At 35.0% G+C, this 24,420-nt stretch overlaps 1 long non-coding RNA gene across 1 annotated transcript in view; it reads left to right on the forward strand.

The window, feature by feature from the left end:
- Positions 1 to 24,420, forward strand: part of LOC106506814 (uncharacterized) — a 208,978-nt gene that overhangs the window by 120,253 nt on the left and 64,305 nt on the right. Inside the window, exon 3 of the long non-coding RNA XR_014834253.1 lies at positions 19,912 to 20,072. This is a non-coding gene — a long non-coding RNA (uncharacterized LOC106506814). The remainder of the gene's footprint in view (positions 1 to 19,911; positions 20,073 to 24,420) is intronic.

Raw genomic sequence — 24,420 nt, forward strand, 5'->3', positions numbered from 1 at the left:
AGTGTGGCGCAGCATCTTTTGACCATCTTCCTATGTAATCTAATCATACCCAGTAATATTTCTGAGGTTTCTTCTGTGGCATCACCAGCAGTGATCATTTGTGTTAAAATGTGAATTTAGACACTGATGCCAACTCAGTAAAAGAGCTAGGAAATTTTCCAAAAGGCATATTAACTTATCCCCAAACCTCAAATATTTGTCTAATGTCAGCAAATCAAACACTGAATCCAGTTTTCGTTCTTGACATTCAATATAAATGGCATTCTGACTTAACCCATCTTAGTTAAGGAGGGCTGCTAAGGACAGCCTGAGTTTTGCATATATGCACATGTTTGTGTTGAAATTTATTACTAGTCTGTAGAATGATAAAATCTGAAATTAGGATACATTTACCATCTTCTTGAGGCAAATCATTACCACAGTCCTTGAGGCAGTTTTTGATGAATTACAATAAACTGATGGTTTTGCCCCACCATTGCTAACAGAAGATGACATAAACAAGATTATATTTAATTTGATTTTGCAATTGTGCATATAGCACTTCTAATTAACAATCAAAGAGTTGGGATTCAACTCTCCTCAGGCAAACCTACAAAATCTCTAAGGGAAGAGAAAGTCGTTAACTGTCACTGACTTTTTGCTTCTGACTTTTTTCCTTTGCTCTGTCAAATGTCAGAGTGATAAATCAGGAATTTGAAAACCATATCGAAGAAAAGCAAGCACGGGTTACGGCAGGCTCGTGCCAACACTGCATCGCGATTCACACCAGCACAAGGACTCCTCCACCCCACCGAGGCGCTAGGCGATCTTCCATTGAGATGTGAGGCACTGACATGCTCTTCCTGTCATTTTCAGTCACTCATTTGAGTTCAGCAGGGACCCATCAGATATAAAAATCAAATGACAAACTAAGCCTCCAGTCATGAGTGGCTGCAGCACAGGCACAAAAGTATGTCCACTGTACGTCATCTTGGCAGGGCTTGTCACACAAGCGTAAAGACTGATATTCATGGAGGTTTCAATATATGATTTTTTTGAATGGTTCTTCACTGTATGTGTTCACGGGAGAGAATCAAGGACAAACAAAGGTAAATCTTTTAAACTGGTACTAGGAGGGAAATATTGAATAGGAAAAAAAAAATTTCTTAAAAACATTGTGTAAGTGATGCTCACCCTCTCACTCACGTCCTTGAAAACTCCTCAGTGGTAAAAGCAAAGGCAGCATCTTAGGTGTATTTTGTTGGTAGGGCCCCTCCTGAACTACAGTCACATGGGCTTGTTTGTCAATCCTGTTTCGTCCGTCGCTCAGTCTTGTGTTCTATGTGGTTTCTTTTCCTCCTCCTGGGTAGCTGCTAAGCTTCAATGAGGTATAGGAGAACAAAGCTGAATATCAAATTGGGGTGTCAGCTCTTCTTCAAGCAGTGTAAGAAAATAGCAGTCTGAGTTCATGCGAGAAAAGGGCTCAATCTGTGCCTGGGATGACTCTCCTGAGAGCAAGTCTTCCTGAAAACTCCTTGAAAAGTGGCCCATTGCATGGCCTGCCTCTCTACTCACTGTCTCACAATTACCACCATTTATATCTGTAAGACCAGCAGGTTATGGTCAGTCATTTTAGAATATGCTATAATGCCTGTATTGTATAAGAAACCAGCAAAAAATAGTCATCATAGCCAAGAATGGAAAAATTCTAGTCATTAAAAATGATGTAAGCTTCCCTGGAATGATTCCTAAAAAAAACAAATGTGATCATTTTAATATATAATACCTATTGCTACAGGAAAAAAAAAAAACTTTTAAGTAAAAAAAAAAAAAGCATCATAAACTTAAAGCAGTATGACACAATGATAAAAAGATTAAACTACGGAATATTTAGGTTATACTCTATGAAATCAGTAACATCCAACTGGTGTTTACCTTAAAATGTCATTTCATATGGTTAGATCTAATATTAAAATGTTATCTGCATAAATAATATCTTCAAAGATCATATATGCATCTATCCTTTATGCTGTAAGTAAATCATTCATTTTCATCACTGAACATGTAGGTAAATAATTCTATTTCAAAATTCTTCCAAAGTAGATACCTTTATCAAATTATTTATAAAATTGCCTCACTTTATTTGTTTTGCTCTTCTTTCTCATTTGTGTGTCTATGGAAAATCTTGAGAGCATTTAGAAATAGCATCTAACTCATACAGTAAATCAGGTGTAGAAAAGAAAATTTATTTTGTGCAACTTGAGAAATATACCTCAGTTTGGTTGGGAATTCAAACATTGTTAGTGGAGGTGTATTTACCAGAGAGCAGGTAAACTTTCCTCTGAAGTCAAAGCTTGAGCCAATTATGCTGAAGGCACAGCCTTCTAGCCAGGGCAGTTACAACTGGGAGATAATTAGGACTCTGGCCTCCGACATCCAGCTCAATGGTTAAAAGTAGGGCTTGCTCAGATGCCCTTCTGATGTTCCAATCCTTTATTTCTTCATGAATAACTGTTAATCCCCGGACAGGAGTGCCAGGTTGGTGATATCTTCTGTTTAATGTGGCCACTGCATAACTAAGTGGAATAAAATGTCCCCTAGTTTCATGTCACACTAATTCAGTTAGCAAGTTACCACAACAAAATGTGGAATTACACAATGAATTTGTGGAATACGGTTACAAAGAATGCAGTGCTTTGGTCTTGTGGTAAATAAACCATGTGAAGAGTAATTTACATGTTTACCATCGTTCTAGATAAATGTCATATTATCAGAAGTGTTTAGGTACTTGTAAGATAGACATAAAGATACCCGCTCTTTATTCTTAATGTATTTGCAATCTTTTATGAAAGTGTATTTGACTTTGGCAACTTTTTACAATATAGATAGACTTGTTAATTACCCATCTACATATTTGTCCTTAAAATAATATCCTTAATTTTTCAATTTTCATGCTTATTCTCTGAAAATAATAACATAGACTTCTACTCATCAAAGACCACCAATCTACGGCTACCACTGAAAGTCCCTTCTATCAAAGCTGAGATCAACACTGAGTTGATTACATTGGACCACTTTCACCAGGGGAGTGTTTTGTTCTTACTGGAATAGACATTTACTTTAGATAGGGATTTGCCTTCTTTACATGCAGTATGTCTGATAAAACTACCATCCATATCTACTATCATGGTATTCAATTATGCGCCATGATTTCTGCTTCCTTATGTGTGTGATAACTTTTTATTGGATGCTGGACCTGTTTTGTGATTAGATCTCATTATCCTTCTTTGAAAGGTATGGAACTTTTGTTTGCTTACTTGCTTGCTTTTCCTGGCAGGTATTGATTTATTTTGGTTTGCAGCTTGATCTTTCAATTGCTGCTTTACTTCCACATCGTCTTGATGATGACAATGATGATGATCATGACGATTCTACCCGAATGTTGCTTTTCTCCAGGGAGAGTTTAGTCTTCATCTCGAAGAAAAGAAAAAGGGTATTTGGGGATTCTCTACTAAATGTCTCAGGTGTTTAACAGGTCTCTTTATTCTGCTTTTTCAGTTTAACATCTCGCAGTCCTGTGCAAGCTATAGCAAATGTTCTATTTATAAATCATTGGTCGTTGTTTTTCCCCAGTTGTTTTTCTTTTCCTGACTACATAGAGTCTTGCCTTCAAGTGCCCACATAAAGATTCTGCAACAAAGAAGGAGCCTCATGGCCTAAAATAATGGTTTTCTAGGCATAGCTCAGCACCTATCACATCAGAATTAGTAGGTATAATTACTGAAAATGAAAGTATCTTGACATCCACGATATCTACTGCAACAGGTGACAGGATTTTTTTTTTTTTTGAAATGTCGATGTAACATAGAAATGTATGCTATTTAGATTCATTGTTAAGGAGGGTTGCTTAAGACTATCTTCTTGAAGGAGGTCCATGTAATAAATGATTATATAAACTTCAAAAAAAAAAAGATTCTGCAACAATTCAGAGGAACATCCATGCAGATTTAGTGGTTACCTTTCTGTGTATCTTCCCCTTGATAAGTGGTTTGCACTGCATTCCAGCTGCTTTATTTTACCCGAACTCTGATCTCTACCTCTTTAGTTTAGCAAGACCACTATGTTCTAAGTACCCCTTCCTGTTTGTGCTTTGGTAAAACCCTCCCATCAAAAAGTTAACAGGGGAGTTCCCATCATGGTTCAGTGGAAATGAATCCAACTAGGAACCATGAGGTTGAGGGTTCAATCCCTGACCTCACTCAGTGGGTTAAGGATCTGGCATTGCCATGAGCTGTGGTGTGGGTCACAGACGCGTTAGGATCCTGCATTGCTGTGGCTGTGGTGTAGGTCAGCAGTTATAGCTCCAATTTGACTCCTAACCTGGAAACCTCCATATGCCACGACCCTAAAAAGCAAAAAAAAAAAATAAAATAAAAAATAAAAAGATTTCAGGGCTTATTTCATTTATTCCCTACTCTGAGGACTCATAGTCCTGTGTTGCCTTTCCCCACTGTGGGAAAACATGTTGTATTTTTCATTTCTTTTATTCCATTTTCTAGCTATTGATGAGACAGGGCTCGTTCACTTCTCATAGTTAATCTTCATGGCCAAAAGAGGAAGTCCCAGAGAATAATTCTTAAATGGCAGATTTGATCTAGATAGAGCTTTATGAAGAAGTTCAATTTAAAAGAAGGTTTTAGGGTAGCGAAAATAAGAGAGAAGCTGTGTCTGGTGGAATTTGGGTAAATGTAAGTGATTGACAATGGAAATAAAGTAAAGGTGACTTAAATCATTCAGTAATGCTTTATTTAGCATGACTCATTAAACACACCGTGTGTGTTTGGTTCTTTCCCTCCTCCAAGTGCTAGTTAAGTATGATTCTTCCTTAAAATTATTGAGATAATTTAATGAAGCTATTAGATTGTATAGCTATTTTAGTCAGCATTAATAGCAGCAGAGATAGTGCCCAATATGTGATTGGTATTTTGCTCCTGAAAACAAGTAGCAAATTAAGAACTATTAATAATAATACTGCTAATATTAGCAATTCTATTAATATGTAAAACAAATTTTACTCTTCACAGTAATCATATAGAACTAATTTTGTTAGTCTGCTTGGGCTGTCACAACAAATACCACAGACTGGGTGGCTCAAACAGCAGAAACTTCTTTTCTCACGGTTTGGAGGAGACAAGGTTCAAGGTCATGGCACTGGCAGAGTTGGTTTTTGGTAAACCTCTCTTCCTGGCTTGCAGATTGCCACCTTCTTGGTGCATAGACATTCTCTTGGTGCACATGCAGAGTGATCTTCCTCTTCTTACAAGGATACCAGTCCTATTGGACTAGACTCAAACCTCACAACCTCACTTAACCTTAATTACCTCCTTAAGGACCTGATCTCCGAATACCGTCACATTGGGGATTGGAGCTTCAACATATGAATTTTGAGGGCACACTGAATTTGTAGTTCAGTCCCTACAAATACTTTATTTAAGGGTTATATTTTATTTTCTTTACTTTAAGACATGGGTCTATATTTCTTATAGTTACATAGTTTTGGCATTACCAAGCAGATATTAAGAATCCATTTTCAAAAATGTAGCATTGATTGCACAGATATTTCTTATTTTCAAATTTTTTAAATAATGAAATATAAACAAGTGTATGAAGGTTCTATGTAGTATTTAAAGAAAAATACTAATGTGAACACTGCTGTTATCCTATTGATTCAGGAACAGAATTTTCATGTTCCTTAGATGTCACATCATCCAAATCCAGGCTACTGTATTCTCCCTCCACCCTATCAGAGCTCTTTTCTTCCCAAAGATAACTCCCGTATTAAATTTTATGATATTAATTTCCATGCTTTCTATAGATTTGCTACATGAATCTGTGGACATAAACAATATATTATTTAGTATTGCTTACACCTAATTTCTGTAAATGGAACAATATCATGTATATTTTTCTGAGGCTTTCCTTTTTGCTTAACGTATTTTTGAAATTCATTCTTCTTATCTCATGTAGCTGTAGTCTTTCATCCCCAGTTCTATCTAACATTTTATTGCTTGTGTGCATTATCATTTATTATTTATAATACTGATGAAGATTTGAGTTGCTTTTGCTATTGCTTTTGTAATGATTATGCTCCTGTAGGTTCCCTGATGCATTACTTGCAGGGTCATTTCATACCTAGGAGTTGTGTTGCTGGAAACCAGTGATGCACATGTGTAAACATATAATGAATACCAAATTGTTTCCAAAAACTCCAATCACATCTATGTTGAAACTTGTCTTTCTGTGTGTGATAGTAAATGGTACGTGATCCATGACCAGCTTCATTTTGGATCAATTATTCATATTTGTCTTTGAATAAATTTTTGCTTTCTTCTCTTGTGTTTAATATGCTGAGTAAATCTATCCATTCAGTTTCTATTACCAAAAATATACATATATAACTATAGTTCACTCCTGAAGTTCTCTTTATTTGGTTCTATTTGAAATATGCCTCCTCTTCCACTTTTCACTGTCAGTATACTTCAATTTTTTTTTTTTTTTTTTTTTTTTTTTTGCCTTTTAGGGCCGCACCTGTGGCATATGGAGGTTCCCAGGCTAGGGGTCAAATCAGAGCTATGGCTGCCGGCTACGTCACAGCCACAGGAACACCAGATCTGAGCCACGTCTGCAACCTACACCACAGCTCATAGCAATTCCAGATCCTTAACCCACTGAGCAAGGCTAGGGATCAAACCCGCATCCTTATGGATCCTAGTCAGGTTAGTTAACCACTGAGCCACAAAGGGAAATCCAGCCTCAATGTTATTATCAAGGACCTTTCTTGACTTCTTCATATACCTTGATTGGCTCTCTTTTTGCTCTAAATTGATTCTTAATTCCAAATAACTTGCCTCTTTTCCTCATTTTTTTTGTTTTTAATATGATTACATAAAAGCAATTTTGTGCTATTTTCTCTATGCTTTCTCTCCTTAATTGCCTCAGTATATTTTTTTAAGTACCTCTGTTCCCGTGTTATCTCATTAGAATTTTCTGGAGTTCCCGTCGTGGCGCAGTGGTTAACGAATCCGACTAGGAACCATGAGGTTGCGGGTTCGGTCCCTGCCCTTGCTCAGTGGGTTAACGATCCGGCGTTGCCGTGAGCTGTGGTGTAGGTTGCAGACGCGGCTCGGATCCTGCGTTGCTGTGGCTCTGGTGTAGGCCGGTGGCTACAGCTCCGATTCAACCCCTAGCCTGGGAACCTCCATATGCCGCGGGAGCGGCCCAAGAAATAGCAACAACAACAACAACAAAAACAACAACAACAAAAAGACAAAAAAAAAAAAAAAGCATTTTCTATTATTACTATTTAGACTCTATAAAATGTAGCTCATTATATTCACTCTTACCTTTCAAAGATATTTAAAAAGGTGTCATCTCCTTTAAGTTATCGTTTCATTTTGGTTAATGTAAGATATAAAAATAATAAGGAACCTATATATTTTTATGTGTGTGTGTGTGTATAAACTTCCATGCATGTGGAAGTTTCCAGGCTTAAGGATTGTACCTGCACTGTAGCAGCATGGCTGGAGCCACTGCAATAACAATGCCAGATCCTTAATCTGCTGAGCCACAAGGGAATTCCTATAAATTTATATATAATTTGTAAATTTAGAATGTTAATCACTGCTAGTATTTACTCCCAATGTGGTTTATAGGCATTTTCGTTTAAAAAAAAAAAGTCTTCCAAAATGTTCATTCATTTACTTCCATATTGTTCATCTAGAAACAATGCTACTCTTTCCTAACAGTATCCAGGACCAGTAAGACTTTGAAAGATTTGTCATATAACACTGAATAAATCTGACATAGTGTTAGGCAAACATAGGTCCTGTTTATAGCACTATTCTAAGTAACCAAATATGACATAAGGTGATACTCTATTATATATGCTCCTTTTCTGAGATAAGAAAAATATTACCAGTGAAGACAACTATAATGTTTATGTTGTGTCTGTGCTATATATTTAATGAGACTAAGCATCAGTGGATGGGGAAGAAAGTTAAACATTCTTGATGAATTTCTAGGGTTAATAACATAGTCATTTTTTTGTTTGTTTTTTAGAAAGAGTAAAACCTATTATATCACTTAACCTTTCATTGTTTTTTAGTCCATATAGTCCAATTTTGAAACCTAAGTATTACTATGTACGTTAATCAATAAAAGTTGTATTGATAATGAATTCAAAATGCATAACTCAGCAGCTAATGTGTCAGCATGTGGTTAGTTCAAAAGTTTACTGATTTGAGGCAAACTTTCATATGAAGTTGGATGACAGGCATTTGCTATGTAAAGTTACACCATTTTTGGTGAGAGTGATTTGCTATGACTGGCAGGAAGCACTGCGTCCAAGGATAATTACAGTAGACCTGAAAACTCTAAAAGTAAGCAATTCAAAATGTTGTAAATTAGTCAAGTTATAAACTTATCTGTTTGCTAAATTTGTTTCTTTACTGAATTCATTCATTCATTCATCAGTATCCCTTCTTTAAAAGTAGGATACCTCAATCTGGCAGAAAAAATGGAAGCCATTCTGTCATATATATATTCTAGTTTTCGTGGGTTTCTTTGCTGTTGAGTCTGTTTGTTAAAGACTTATGGGGTATTCTCCTTCCATACTTTCACTTTTCACTACATTTTCTTTGATTAATGGGATCATTAGTATGACATGTAATTTATAATATCAGTTATGCTCAAATGCATAACTTAATATCTTCATGCACATATTATATTTTAAAACAGTGGAGTAGAAATGACATACTCTTCTTGTTGGCTAAGAACTTTATTATAATCACATAGAATTACATACATTTATCTAAGCAAAGGCAGTAAGAAACCGTTAATCTTCTCTGACATAATATGTCAGGTTACTACTAAATTTGTTCTACTATACAGTGAGGCAAACAAATTACTTATTGAAATACAGAAAATTATCTTCATGATTCTCAAACACATGTTCACTGCAAACAGTATTTCTGTCTGGAAAGTTACCATGTTTTGCTCTTTGACCAAATTACTTCTAACAGTAGATGTGAGTTACTTGTTAATAAAATTCAGTTTTTCAATAGGCTGAGAAAATTTTTTTCATTGTATTTCCCCCAACACACTTCTTTTCCCACTGTACAGCATGGGGACCCAGTTACACATACACGTATACATAATTTTTTCTCCCATTGTCATGCTCCGTTGTAAGTATCTAGACATAGTTTTCAGTGCTACACAGCAGGATCTCATTGTTAATCCATTCCAAAAAAAATAGTTTGCATCCGTTAACCCCAAGCTCCCAAACCCTCCCACTCCCTCCCCTTCCCCCTTGGCAACCACAAGTCTATTCTCCAAGTCCATGATTTTCTTTTCTGTGGAAAGGTTCATTTGTGCTGTATATTAGATACCAGATATGAGTGATATCATATGGTATTTGTCTTTTTCTGACTTACTTCACTCAGGATGAGAGTCTCTAGTTCTATCCATGATGCTGCAAATGGCATGATGTCATTCTTTTTTATGGCTGAGTAGTATTCCATTGTGTATATATACCACATCTTCTGAATCCAATCATCTGTAGATGAACATTTAGGTTGTTTCCATGTCTTGGCTATTGTGAATAGTGCTGCAGTGAACACGTGGGTGCATGAGTTTTTTTAAGGAAAGTTTTGTCTGGATATATGCCCAAGAATGGGATTGCTGGAACACATGGTAGTTCTATGTGTAGATTTCTAAGGTACCTCCATATTGTTCTCCATAATGGTTGTACCAGCTTACATTCCCACCAACAGTGCAGGAGGGTTCCCTTTTCCCCACACCCCCTCCAGCATTTTTTATTTGTGGACTTATTAATGTAAGGTGGTATCTCATGGTCATTTTGATTTGCATTTCTCTAATAATCAGCGATGTTGAGCATTTTTTCATGTGCTTGTTGGCCATCTGTATATCTTGGAGAAATGTCTATTCAGGTCTTTTGCACATTTTCTGATTGGATTGTTGGTTTTTTTGCTGTTGAGTTGTATGAGTTGCTTGTATAGTCTAGAGATTAAGCCCTTGTCAGTTGCATCATTTGAAACTATTTTCTCCCATTCTGTAAGTTGTCTTTTTGTTTTCTTTTTGGTTTCCTTTGCTGTGCAAAAGCATGTTAGTTTGATTAGATCCTATTGGTTTATTTTTGCTCTAATTTCTATTGCTTTGGGAGACTGACCTGAGGAAATATTCATGATGTTGATGTCAGAGAGTGTTTTTCATGTTCTCTTCCAGAAGTTTGATGGTGTCTTGCCTTATATTTAAGTCTTTAATCCATTTTGAGTTTATTTTCGTGCATGGTGTGAGGGTGTGTTCTAGTTTCAGGAAGAAATAGATCAAGTGAACAGACCAATCACTAGAAATGAAATTGAATATGTCATAAAAACACTCCCTACAAATAAAAGTTCAGGACCAGATGGCTTTACAGGTGAATTCTACCAAACATACAAAGAGGAACTTATAGCCATTCTCCTTAAAGTTTTTCAAAAGGTTGAAGAAGAAGGAACACTCCCAATGACATTCTATGATGCTACAATCACCCTAATTCCCAAACAGACAAAGATACCACCAAAAAAGAAAACTATAGGCCACTATCTTTGATGAATATAGACACAAAAATTCTCAAAAAAATTTTAGCCAACTGAATCCAACAACATACCAAAATAATCGTACACCATGACCAGGTGGGATTCATCCCAGGTGCACAAGGATGGTTCAATACACGCAAGTCAATCAATGTCATACACCACATTAACAAAAGAAAAGTCAAAAACCACATGATCATCTCAATAGATGTAGAAAAAGCATTTGACAAAGTCCAACATCCATTCATTATCGAAACTCTCACCGAAGTGGGTATAGAGGGAACATTCCTTAATATAATCAAAGAAATTTATGACAAACCCATATCAACCCAATGGAGAAAAATTGAAAAGGTCCCATTAAAATGTGGAACGAGACAAGGATGCCCACTCTCATCACTGCTATTCAACATAGTATTGGAAGTCCTAGCCACAGCAATCAGACAAACAAAAGAAATAAGAGGTATCCATATAGGAAGAGAAGAGATAAAACTGTCACTGTATGCAGATGACATGATACTATATATAGAAAACCCAAAGGACTCAACCCAAAAACTACTTGAACTGATCAACAAATTCAGCAAAGTGGCAGGATATAAAATTAACATTCAGAAATCAGTTGCATTTCTGTATACCAGCAATGAAATATTAGAAAAGGAATACAAAAATACAGTACCTTTTAAAATTGCACCCCAAAAAATCAAATCCTGGGAAGACACCTGACCAAGGAGGTAAAGGACCTATATGCCAAGAACTATAAAACATTAATCAAGGATATTAAAGAAAATGTAAAGAAATGGAAAGATATTCCATGTTCCTTAGTTGGAAAAATTAATATTGTAAAAATGGCCATACTACCCAAAGCAATCTACAGATTGAATGTAGTCCCTATCAAATTACCCATGACATTTTTCACGGAACTAGAACAAACAATTCCAAAAATTTATATGGAACCACAAAAGACCCAGAAATGCCAAAGAAATTCTGAGAAATGAAAAACAAGCAGGAGGCATAACTCTCCCAGACTTCAAGCAATATTACAAAGCCACAGTCATCACAACAGTGTAGTACTGGTACCAAAACAGACATACAGAACAATGGAACAGAATAGAGAACCCAGAAATAAACCCTGACACCTATGGTCAATTAATCTTTGACAAAGGAGGCAAGGGCGTAAAATGGGAAAAAGACAGTCTTTTCAGCAAGCATTGCTGGGAAACGTGGACAGCTGCATGGACATCAATGAAACTAGAATACACCCTCACACTATGCACGAAAATGATCAAATTTAATTTATATAACAAATTCTAAGATTTGTTAAATTTTAAGATTTAATTTCTAAGGTTATAAATCACTATAAATATTTTAATTATACGTGGTAACTGGTTAATAGAAGTCTTAAAATTATTATGAGAATGGGTTCTACTTACATATTTAAACTTTAAATATCAGGCAATATCTGTAGGAAAAGTCATATATTACTAAATATACTTAGAGATTTTATTTGCACCTTGTAGGTTCATATTTTAGAACTTTGTCTCATGTTTGGACAAGTTAGAGTGAGACTGAGCTGCCAATCCCCACTGAGATGTCTGGAGCTGAAATAGAAGACATTTTGTATGTCAGTGCTAGACTACTGTATCATGACTGTAGACATGTTTGTAAATTGCCAGTCTGTGCTATCTATTCTTAGCAGAACTGAATACAATAAATCTTCACCTCAGAGACTCTAAAATGCGTTATATAGCTTCTCTTTAAAAAATACTACCAGAGCTTCCTATAAAATAGGCCTGCTTGTAAAACCTAAATGTTGCAGTAACAATAGACTTCTTGCCAAGTCACGGATGACCAAGAAAAGAGCGATTGAGTTTACTAGCCATGCAATGAGGTTTAGGTGAATTGTATTTGTATAAAAACATATTAACCTCCTTCTTATAAACACATTTTATCAAGTAAAGTTTGTTGAAGAAATTCTTTTCTTCTGCTAACTTGGAAAGGTCTATTTTGATATTAAAATAGAGTTATCCAGTATTTAGAAAGTGATTTTCACTCCATTGTGAACTTTTAAAAATATCTTCATTTTGGCACCCTCTGACTGCGTAATTATGTAAAGCTCTGATTGGATCTATTATGTATTCCTACTCCTCAAAGGCTTAGAAATGTCATGAGCATTACTCTGATTAATAAGTTGAGAAAAATCCCCTATACTCATTCTGGAGATCACTTTCTTCTTACTCAATCTTTTAATCCATGTGTTTCACTTAGAAAGGGCAAGATTTCATTTGTGTTCTTTCTTCAGTTCTTATCCATTTTTTTTATTAACGTGTGTCATCATTATCATTGTCCAGACCTTTTAGGGACAGCATGTAACTGGCTTAATAACATATGTATAACTTTTTAAAATATTCTTCAGTATCTTCAACCAGTATAGTGTTCTCTATTTAAAAGAGGAACCAAATAAAAAATGGGCCCTTCAAAAACACAAGCTTCCATCGCTAATCATCTGGGATATTACTTGTAGATGACATGTCATTTACACTTCAGCCTCATTATGATGATTTTCTTCAGGTTTGAGGGAAGGTTTCTGATCACACACAAAAAATTATCTAGCATTGGGGAAATTAATAATGATGTTTTAAATATTCTATTCTCTGACAAGTGTTTACATGGCAAGTTTTAAGCATAGTTTTTTGGTATGGCAAGGTAGAGTAAAGTTTCTTGAAACATCTTCTGATTACATGGCATCCTGTGTCATACATGTAAATGTTGGAAATGGCTGGGAGTGGTTTCAAAAACTGTTCTCTCCCTTAAGGGCCAAACTATAACCATCTTGTGACCTGAAGACACTTTTAGGTGCTCAGAAGGGGCATATGTTTGAGGTATTGAAACTAATGTCTTAGATTATATTAAATCAGTAAATTCATGTAATGGAACTCAGAATAGGTTATACTTCTTTCCTGCCAGATGTTAGATGGACAGTTGGCAATACTCTTTAATAGATATGTGAGGTCAGAATGTTGGATGGTGGTTGGCACTTGCAATGCTCAATATTTTCTTTATGAGTCAGAATGTTTGACAAGGTGTTTGGTTGTGAATATTGATTTAAACTTTGAGACTGCATAGTGATTAAAATAAAGGCTGAGTCTAACACCTTTTAGTAGAGAGAAATGTGAGAGTAAGACAGTTGAAACATTACAAATATTTTTGGCAGCTCAGACACTCATTTTCTTCTATTACAGGCGATAGCAACATTTTAGTCAAATAAAAATATTTTAGCACTTTTTTTGGTTGAATTAATTTAGGCTTCTTCTTTTTTTTATAAAGGCGATTATAAGTGTTAATCTCCCTGATGAATTTGGAGATAATTTGCTACCGAGAATTATCAGTCACAAGTGATAATTTAACTTCATTGGATTTGATGACATTGAATTCACTGGTGCTTCACTAATAATATTTTAACAAAAGATGGAAGAGTGACCTAAAATAATTACAGAACAGTTCGAAAGACAAAGATATTAGAGTTCTAGAAAGGAAATGTATGATATTACAATTTAGTAGTTGTTAAAGAATTGTAAACTCAGAGAATTTTTATGAGACCTAAGCACAAAGATCTTCTACAAAGTTTTTTCATACCCAGTGAAATGCATATGTATAATGTAGATGCACATGTATAGAGGAACACAGTGTAGATGTATGGAATGCAGATGTATATGAAATTGGTATGTTGTCGTCATGGTCAGTCACTTTTTACACTTTAGGTAGAAGTAGGTAGAAAAAGCAAGCATAGGAATCACTGGATCACATTTTGTCTTGGCTGCACCTGTCATGTTATTTTCACTTGGAACAAGTGACTTGCCTCTATTACCCCAATGGCCAGTTTATTCAATTATAAATAGGAAATAACAATGCCTTCTTTGTTACGTGAACATTTTAATTGTGTATTTCAGAAGTGATTTTAAAACTAGGTTATTAAGTTATCATTATCTTAATTATCACTATTATTATTAGAGGAGTCAATTTTATATAATGAAACACAGGTATACATATATTAGTGGTACTCCAAATATTCCCTAATGGGTATGAGATTCTAAAGTCAGTTTTTTTATCATGCAAGATTATTGCTGAGGCACCCACAGTAATATTGTAGAGATTTCTTCACCTTAGGCCGTTCTTTGGACTCAGTGCCATATAGCTAGCTCCTTATCACTCTGTATTGGTTTAAAACCTGAGGGTTTTTAGAGCCTCTTGCCAAGCCACCTATGTGGTAGGTTGTTCTCTAAATACTATTTTCTGTTAATTTTAACAGTGGCTTTTTCTATCCCTGTATTTCAGAGACTTTCTATCCTGTGGGCTAGAGAGAAATGGAGAGACTAGCCAAGGCAAAACATATAAATGTTCTCTCCATAGCTGATCTGACAAGGTTCTTCTTAGATTAGACTTACTTAGCTCCACTTGACCATTCTTGAATTATAATATTCCATATCAATTACAGCTGAGAAAATTTCATTCCCTGATGAAAACAGATTGGAAAGATGATCAACTATTCAGAATCAATAAAAAGTGTTAGGAAAATGGTTTTCTAATTTGTACCTTTGGTAGTTTCCAAAGTTTTACAAAGGGGCTATTAAAGTATTAATAGTTTTAAGGAAGTCAGATAATTGTATCTGTATCATATTCTCACATTTTATTTGTAGTCTATTATAAAACTGATCAGCCTGAAAAGTTGTCTGTCCTGCAGGTAGGTTCTCTTTTTCCATCCCTCTTGAACAATGATCCTTTAGAAAAAAGGCATGTGGCAAACTCAAAACTCCCTTCAGTGCTTGGCCTGATGTGTAAAAATCTCCAGAATGGCAAATAAAGGAACATTTCCACAGTTGCTTCAAGCGAGTCCTCCACAATCATCTCATAATTTTTTTCAAATGAACTTTATAAAAATAGTATTTATTGGAATTAATAATATATTTTTGCTGTTTTAAATAAAGTAGAAATAATAACTGTAATAAAAAGCCACTCTAAAAGATGTATAAGGACTTATGGCCATGGGAAATGAAATTTTAAAAATAAACATGTGTGGAGAAGTAGATAAGATGTTTAGTAGAGGGACTTCAAGTTTAAGCTAATATTATGTTAGGATAAATTAATGTTGCAGAATTAGAGTGGCAATAAAGGTTCAAGAAGAAAAAATTAATTGTATAAAATGTCCCACATTAATTAATAATAATAATTAATAATGAATACTTGTGTGTTTTTAAGTGAATGATTATGATATCAATTTATTACAGTATTTATATTCCACTGGTATCAATACTTAAATACTATATAATTTCAACTATTTATAATTAAGGTAAAACATTTAGATGTCACTTTAAAATTTGTGAGGAGTAGAATGGTCTTTATCCACTCATTTTGGTTTGTTTGTTTTTCTTGTATAGCTCAAGCAGAAACATTTTGAGCTCAAGTGTAGTCACCTTTGCCGAGGAAGCAAGGATACAGGATAGAGCTCCTGGGTAATTTAAAAAGTGTTTCCAGAGCTCTGTCTTCTGTACAAACTTTGTATCACCCTAATTAATGGGATTATATGCTCTTTTGTGGCTCCAGATTTATTTTAATAAACTGGGGGATAAAACACAAGAAAATGAGCAATCATCAAAGCCAACACTCTCATTTGAAAAAGGTAAAACAGTAAACCTGCAAAAGTAAATGCCATCGCCAAGATCACACAGCTATTAGCAAAAGTGAGTTTATAACATGATCCCAGTTCAGTGCTTTTCCCTTTGTCTTAGAGCTAAAGTAGTAGTTCTCGAAGTGTGGCCTCTAGACCAGCAGCATCAAAATCAACTGGGAACTTGTTAGAAACACAAATTTTATAGCTTCACCCCAGACTTGTTAGATCCAAAACTCTGAGTCTGGGACCCAAAAGTTTTCCAAGTGATTGTGATACATTTGAGAACCACTCTTTAGAAAACAGAGATCAAGACCTTAAAACAATTTCTAACAGTGATGACCTTGGTTTCGGTACACTGAGGCAACCTGCCTCTGGAAGGCCATTGGGCACCATCTTGTCCCAAAACAGAAGCTGAACGATGCAGTTAAAATTTTCACCTATATGGAGTTTCCATTGTGGTGCAGTGGAAATGAATCCGACTAGGAACCATGAGGTTGCAGGTTCTATCCCTGGACTTGCTCAGTGGGTTAAGGATCTGGGATTGCTGCGAGCTGTGGTGTAGATCACAGACACAGCTCAAATCTGGTATTGCTGTGGCTGTGGTGTAGGCCAGCACAACACTCCAATTGTGTTCCAATTCCTGGGACACATGCCATGGGTGTGCCCCTAAAAAGACAAAAGACCAAAAAAAATTTTTTTTCACCTATAAATATCAGTTTCTAAGTCCACCTCTCATTCATTTCAATTTCCATATTATTTTGGTAAAAAAGATTACTGGCTTTGAATTTTAACAATGTTTTTTATATTTATTAAAGATCTAAATGAAGAAGAAATAATGGGAACAAACAGCCAGAAGGCGACTATACTTCAACTCTTAACACATAAATATAACAGATTTATATATAGATATATAGGTATAGATACATAAATGTATAGATACATGTAATGGAGCCAGAGATCGCCTCTATCATGAGTCTTTTACGAAGGAACAACCTTATGCTCACAAGTGAGAAATATTTCAAAAAGCTATTTGAAGGGAAAAAAATCTGATAATGCATATTTTTGAATGGATCGAATTTATATGATTCAAAGTTAAATGTATTTTGAAAAGAAGATAGTTATAGTGACTGTTCAAAGAAAGAAGGTGAAAATGATAATGAAGTTCTATGAAGGGATTCTAATTTTAGAATTTTTTTTTTTGTTTTTTAGAATATGTAACATAAAGTAAGTTTGACTATGGAGGGGCTGATTTCCTCATCAGTATCCAAGGAATATGTGTACACTATTGAGAGAACAAAACTAAATATTTTAAAGTGTGGGCAATTGTTTATGTCAGTGATAATCTCTGATACTCAGCTAATATAATCATATTTTAAAAACAAATATGTTTCCAAGTCTTTACTTAATTTATTGAATTATTCCTGTCACTCAAAACACTTTATTATCCCATCATTTCATAAAATAAACATAAAATTAGTATACAGCACATATTATTTGTACATCAAAATTATATTTTAAAGTGTTAACATGTGACATTTTAATGTTTTCTTGATAGCCCAAAATTTTTAGTCATGAAACATGTTGTAATTGAATGAGTAAATTCTCTAAAAATGCCTTTAAGTATTATCATTTTTTTCCTAAAGAATGAACACATCCATACACCTTTCTCATTCCTATTTATTTTTACTATTCAATAAATTTAAGGACACATAAAGAAGAAATGAATACAGGCTCTTTAGACATCTTTCCCATATGCTTCCAATATGCAATTTGGAAGGCAAAAGAGTGGTTGGTAGCTAAATTACTGAATATATTTCCTTGCAGTAAAAAGAAAAGTGCCTTTGTAGAAATGCTGTGGAATTCTCCTATTAAACATGGTGGAATAATTTCTTACCATCTGTAGCATTCATTTAAAAAATGTAAACAGTGGTATATTTGCCATCTGTTTGAAAGACTTTTTATGATACTTTTGAATCTGTCATCCAATGATATCACCAATTTTATCATCTAAGGATGATGCTTAAAACTCTGATCAATGACATTTTTGGTAGCCAGACTTGCATGCTGTGGATGTGAAGCAGCAAAGGGCTATAAAGATGGCCAGTAACAGCCATAATAGTTCTGTTAACATCAATAAAACAGTACAGAATTGCTGTTTAGAAGCATTTAACATCTTGCTGAAGGTGAAGAGAAGAATATCTGCAGGATGAGTGCTCCATATCAGCTCATTCCAGGTAGCTATTAAACAGGTAAATTATAGTCCAAGCCCTTCCCATATCCTTGGAAACATGATGACAAATGATACTGCCCACAGAAGTTTTCATCAAATTTTCTATCCAGCCTGATGTTCCAAGATAATTAGTGAGTTTCTCTACATATTTGAGGGAGCAAAATATGGACTAATTAAAAGTTTACTGAATAGATAAAGTCAAAGTAGATAGATACAGACATTTATCTTCAAGAAAATGCCGGTGGATCCATTAGAATTTCCTGTATTGAGGTGGCCTAAACACTCAGGTATTCATAGAGTAAGTTTCCAAGGATATGTTAATAGTTAGTGTTCATGAAATAGAGATCAAGGCTTGGGATATTTAGACAAGAGCAAAACTAAATCACTCCCTTATGATAGCACGTGTTTTTAAAAAGAAGAGTTATTTTAAGATTTGTCTCCTTCAATTTACAAACATCTCAGTAATTCTGTGGTAATGGTTCATCACTTACTATTTTTAGTATGGCACAGATTAAAGGCAGTAAAATTAAGAACAGGGAGGAGAGAAGGCCACATCCATAGTGAACCTCACTGAATGGTGAATAGAGCTTCAGCCTATATTGACTGATTGATTGATTGACTGAAGTGAACATCTAAAAAGGTGTGGGGTTTGTTTTGTTTTGTTTTTCATTCCAGTTTTGGACATTAGAAATCTTTATACAATTCTGTTAAAGTTGAACTTTAGAGATTCTTGTTATGTATGCCTGGGATTTTTTTGAAGTTAAGGTTTGGGGTTTCCTAAAGCGTTTATGATTTCCTGATGGTTATGTATTGATACAATACAGAATGACTTTGAAATGCAATTCATTACCATAAGAAATAAAATTCAAGAATGGTCTGTATGCAAACACAGGGAAAATATAAATGTAGAAGAATATATTTCAGGATTGTATAATCAAAATAAATTATTTATGTAATATTGTGGCTGTGTATTGTCAACTGAAAGAAAAATGCACAGCATAAAAGCTGTGAGTTCAATTTTATTCAGTATCTTACTGAGAACACTCGGTAAGAAAGTAAGAATGTAAGAAAGTAAGAAAGGCTCAGGAAGTAGCCTTTCAGTAAAATAGCTCCGAAAGAACTTCTCCTGAGGGGTAGGTGGTGAGGCCAATATATATGATTTTGGCGAGGGAACACATGCAGTCAAGCATACATCTCAGTAAAGGGTTGCTGGTAGTTACAAGGAACAGCTATCGCAGTTAATGATTTTTGTGCTTTTATGTATACAGGAAGATTCAAGAATCTGTGTTCATTAAAACTCTTCCTGAGATTTGTCTAGCAATCTAAGGGGCCTGTTTTTCCAAAGCATAGAATGTCTCATGCTGTTTTTCCTCCTGCGTTCCTTTCAGGATACACTGCTGGTCAGCAACTACAGCGGCTAATGATTTAATCCTTGTGTATCCAGATAGAGAGCGGCATCCTTTGTTTTACAGCACTGTTTGTGTACTGCAGTCCCTACAGCCTGCCCCCCACACCACTTTGGAATTGGGTCCAGAGCCCTTTTAATGAGGTATGAAAGGAATGTATTCATTCTATATACTGTTTAAGCAAACAATAACCAAAATACTGTGGTATTGGCATAAGTCTTGAGAGGTGGACAAAATAAAAGAAATTGCTTCCAAATGATATTAAATATATGATAACTTTATATTTAAATAGAGAAAACATGTTCAACTAATAATGTTGGGGAAATTGTGCTCTATTTAGAAAAGAAATAACTAAAATCTTTACCAGAAACCACATAAAATAAGTCTTTGCCAGATATATTAAAGAGCCGAATATGAAAGATTAAACCATTAAAGCCCTAGAAGAAAGCTTTAGATTAAAAAGTTACATTGCCATTGAGATAGACTTTTCTAAATACGCCAAAGAACTGATTCAGTAATATTAAAACTGTCAAATTATGGTACATTAAAAATATGTCATAAAAATTAAAACTAGTATGTGTATTTGCAATAACCATAGAAAAGTATTACTTTACTTAGTATAAATAGCTTTTTAAAAATAATTAGAAAGCACTATAAGAAATAGTGTCAGTTAACCTGAAAAAATAATTTAAAGCGAAAATGGGAAATAAATAAGAAAAGCATGTTATTTTATTGGTAATTAAGGAAATGGAGATTATAACAAGAAGAGGGCTTTTATTTTCTTGTCATTATAAAGTTTAAGAATTTTACATGTAATGTAGATTGACCTTTAGCAATCTTCTTTAATAAGCTGAGGGTACAGAAATTATTGCAGTATTAAGGAGAAAAATTCAGGACTCTTAAGTTATCTAAGACTAGAAGAATGAATTTTTAAAACAAGACACAAACACAGAAAGGAATGAAGCCATTAAAAAATTGTAATTTTGGCCTTTTTCTTCATCTTTCCTTCCATTCCTGAAAAACTTGGATTCAAAATCATTAGGGTAGAGCAAAGAAAGTTAGGCATTTCTATAGCTATATATTGAAAACCACAAGTTTGTGCCAATACCTTCAATTCTTTTTTTTTTTATGTTATGTTCAGGCTTTTTTATTTTTTTCTTTTTATTTTTTTTATTTTTTTTTCACACTGTACAGCATGGGGATCAAGTTGTTCTTACATGTATACATTTTTTCCCCCACCCTTTGTTCTGTTGCAATATGAGGATCTAGACATGGTTCTGAATGCTACTCAGCAGGATCTCCTTGTAAATCTATTCTAAATTGTATCTGATAACCCCAAACTCCCAATCCCTCCCACTCCCTCCCCCTCACATCAGGCAGCCACAAGTCTATTCTCCAAGTCCTTGATTTTCTTTTCTGAGGAGATGTTCATTTGTGCTGGATATTAGATTCCAGTTATAAGTGATATCATATGGTATTTGTCTTTGTCTTTCTGGCTCATTTCACTCAGTATGAGAGTCTCTAGTTCCATCCATGTTGCTGCAGATGTCATTATGTCATTCTTTTTTATGGCTGAGTCGTATTCCATTGTGTATATATACCACCTCTTCTGAATCCAATCATCTATCGATGGACATTTGGGTTGTTTCCATGTCCTGGCTATTGTGAATAGTGCTGCAATGAACATGCGGGTGCATGTGTCTCTTTTAAGCAGAGTTTTGTCCCGATATATGCCCAAGAGTGGGATTGTGGGGTCATATGGAAGTTCTATGTATAGATTTCTAAGGTATCTCCAAACTGATCTCCAGAGTGGCTGTACCAGTTTACATTCCCACCAACAGTGCAGGAGGGTTCCCTTTTCTCTGCAACCCCCTCCAGCACTTGTTATTTGTGGACTTATTAATGATGGCCATTCTGACTGGTGTGAGGTGGTATCTCATGGTCGTTTTGATTTGCATTTCTCTTATAATCAGCGATGTTGAGCATTTTTTCATGTGTTTGCTGGCCACCTGTATATCTTCTTTGGAGAAATGTCTATTCAAGTCTTTTGCACATTTTCTGATTGGATTGTTAGCTTTTTTGCTGTTGAGTTGTATGAGTTGCTTGTATAGTCTAGAGATTAAGCCCTTGTCCATTGCATCATTTGAAATTATTTTCTCCCATTCTGTTGGTTATCTTTTTGTTTTCTTTTTGGTTTCCTTTGCTGTGCAAAAGCTTTTCAGTTTGATGAGGTCCCATGGGTTTATTTTTGCTCTTATTTCTATTGCTTTGGGAGACTGACCTGAGGAAATATTCATGATGTTGATGTCAGAGAATGTTTTGCCTATGTTCTCTTCCGGTAGTTTGATGGTGTCCTGTCTTATATTGAAGTCTTTCAGCCATTTGGAGTTTATTTTTGTGCATGGTGTGAGGGTGTGTTCTAATTTCATTGTTTTGCATGCAGCTGCCCGGCTTTCCCAGCAATGCTTGCTGAATAGGCTTTCTTTTTCCCATTTTATGTTCTTGCCTCCCTTGTCAAAGATGAATTGACCATAGGTGTCAGGGTTTATTTCCGGTTTGTCTATTCTGTTCCATTGGTCTCTCTGTCTGTTTTGATACCAATACCACGCTGTTTTGATGACTGTGGCTTTGTAATATTTCTTAAAGTCTGGGAAAGTTATGCCCCCTACTTGGTTTTTGTTTCTCAGGATTGCTTTGGTGATTCTGGGTCTTTTTTTTTTCCATATAAATGTTTGAATTGTTTGTTCTAGTTCTGTGAAAAATGTCATGGGTAATTTGATAGGGATTGCATTGAATCTATAGATTGCTTTGGGTAGTATGGCCATTTTTACAATATTGATTTTCCCAATCCATGAACATGGAATATCTTTCCATTTCTTTACATCTTCTTTAATATCCTTGATTAATGTTTTATAGTTCTCGGCATATAAATCCTTTACCTCCTTGGTCAGGTGTATTTTGAGGTATTTGATTTTATGAGGTGCAATTTCAAAAGGTATTGTATTTTTGTATTCCTTTTCTAATATTTCATTGCTGGTATACAGAAATGCAACTGACTTCTGGATGTTAATCTTATATCCTGCTACTTTGCTGAATTTATTAATCAGTTCAAGGAGTTTTGGGGTTGAGTCCTTAGGGTTTTCTATGTATAGTATCATGTTATCTGCATACAGTGACAGTTTGATCTCTTCTCTTCCTATATGGATGCCTTTTATTTCTTTTGTTTGTCGAATTGCTGTGGCTATTTTGACTTCCAAAACTATGTTGAAGAGCAGTGGTGAGAGTGGGCATCCCTGTCTTGTTCCAGATTTGAGTGAGAAGGCTTTGAGTTTTTCCCCATTGAGTATTATATTTGCTGTGGGTTTAACATAAATGGCTTTGATTATGTTCAGGAATGTTCCCTCTATACCCACTTTGGCGAGGGTCTTGATCATGAATGGATGTTGGACTTTGTCAAATGCTTTTTCTGCGTCTATTGAGATGATCATATGAGTTTTGACTTTTCTTTTGTTAATGTGGTGTATGCTATTGATTGATTTGCGTATGTTGAACCCTCCTTGTGAAGCTGGGATGAACCCAACCTGGTCATGGTGTACAATTATTTTGGCATGTTGTTGGATTCGGTTGGCTAAGATTTTGTTGAGAATTTTTTGCATCTATATTCATCAATGATATTGGCCGATAGTTTTCTTTTTTGGTGTTATCTCTGTCTGGTTTTGGAATGAGGGTGATGGTGGCATCATAGAATGTCTTTGGGAGTATTCCTTCTTCAACCTTTTGAAAGAGTTTAAGGAGGATGGGCAGCAGTTCCTCTTTATATGTTTGATAGAATTCACCTGTGAAGCCATCTGGTCCTGGACATTTATTTGTAGGGAGTGTTTTTATGACTTCTTCAATTTCATTTCTAGTGATCAGTCTGTTCAGTTGGTCTGTTTCTTCTTGATTCAGTTTTGGCAGGCTGTAAGATTCTAGAAAATTGTCCATTTCTTCCAGATTGTCAAATTTGTTGGCATATAGTTGTTCATAGTATTCTCTTATGGTTTTTTGTATTTCTGCAATATCTGTTGTGATTTCTCCTTTTTCATTTATAATTTTGGTTATTTGAGTTCCTTCTCTCCTCTTTTTAGTGAGTCTGGCCAGAGGTTTGTCAATTTTGTTTACCTTTTCAAAGAACCAGCTCTTAGTGTTATTAATTTTCTCTATTGTTTTTTTGAATCTCTATTTTATTGATTTCTTCCTTGATCTTTATAATTTCCTTCCTTCTGCTGACTTTAGGACTTTTTTGTTCTTCTTTTTCTAATTCGTTTAGGTGGAGGGTTATGTTGTCAATTTGGGATCTTTCTTCTTTTTTGAGAAAGGCCTGGATTGCTATAAATTTCCCTCTGAGCACTGCTTTTGCAGCATCCCATAGATTTTGAAAGGTTGTGTCTTCATTATCATTTGTTTCAAGGTATTTTTTAATTTCCTTTTTGATTTCCTCATTGACCCATT

The sequence above is a fragment of the Sus scrofa genome, chromosome 18, assembly GCF_054392235.1.
Source record: "Sus scrofa isolate SSC_HxYL_T2T_F1_AM1 chromosome 18, Sscrofa_HxYL_maternal_Yorkshire_Landrace_v2.0, whole genome shotgun sequence".
In the NCBI taxonomy this organism is placed as follows: Eukaryota; Metazoa; Chordata; class Mammalia; order Artiodactyla; family Suidae; genus Sus; species Sus scrofa.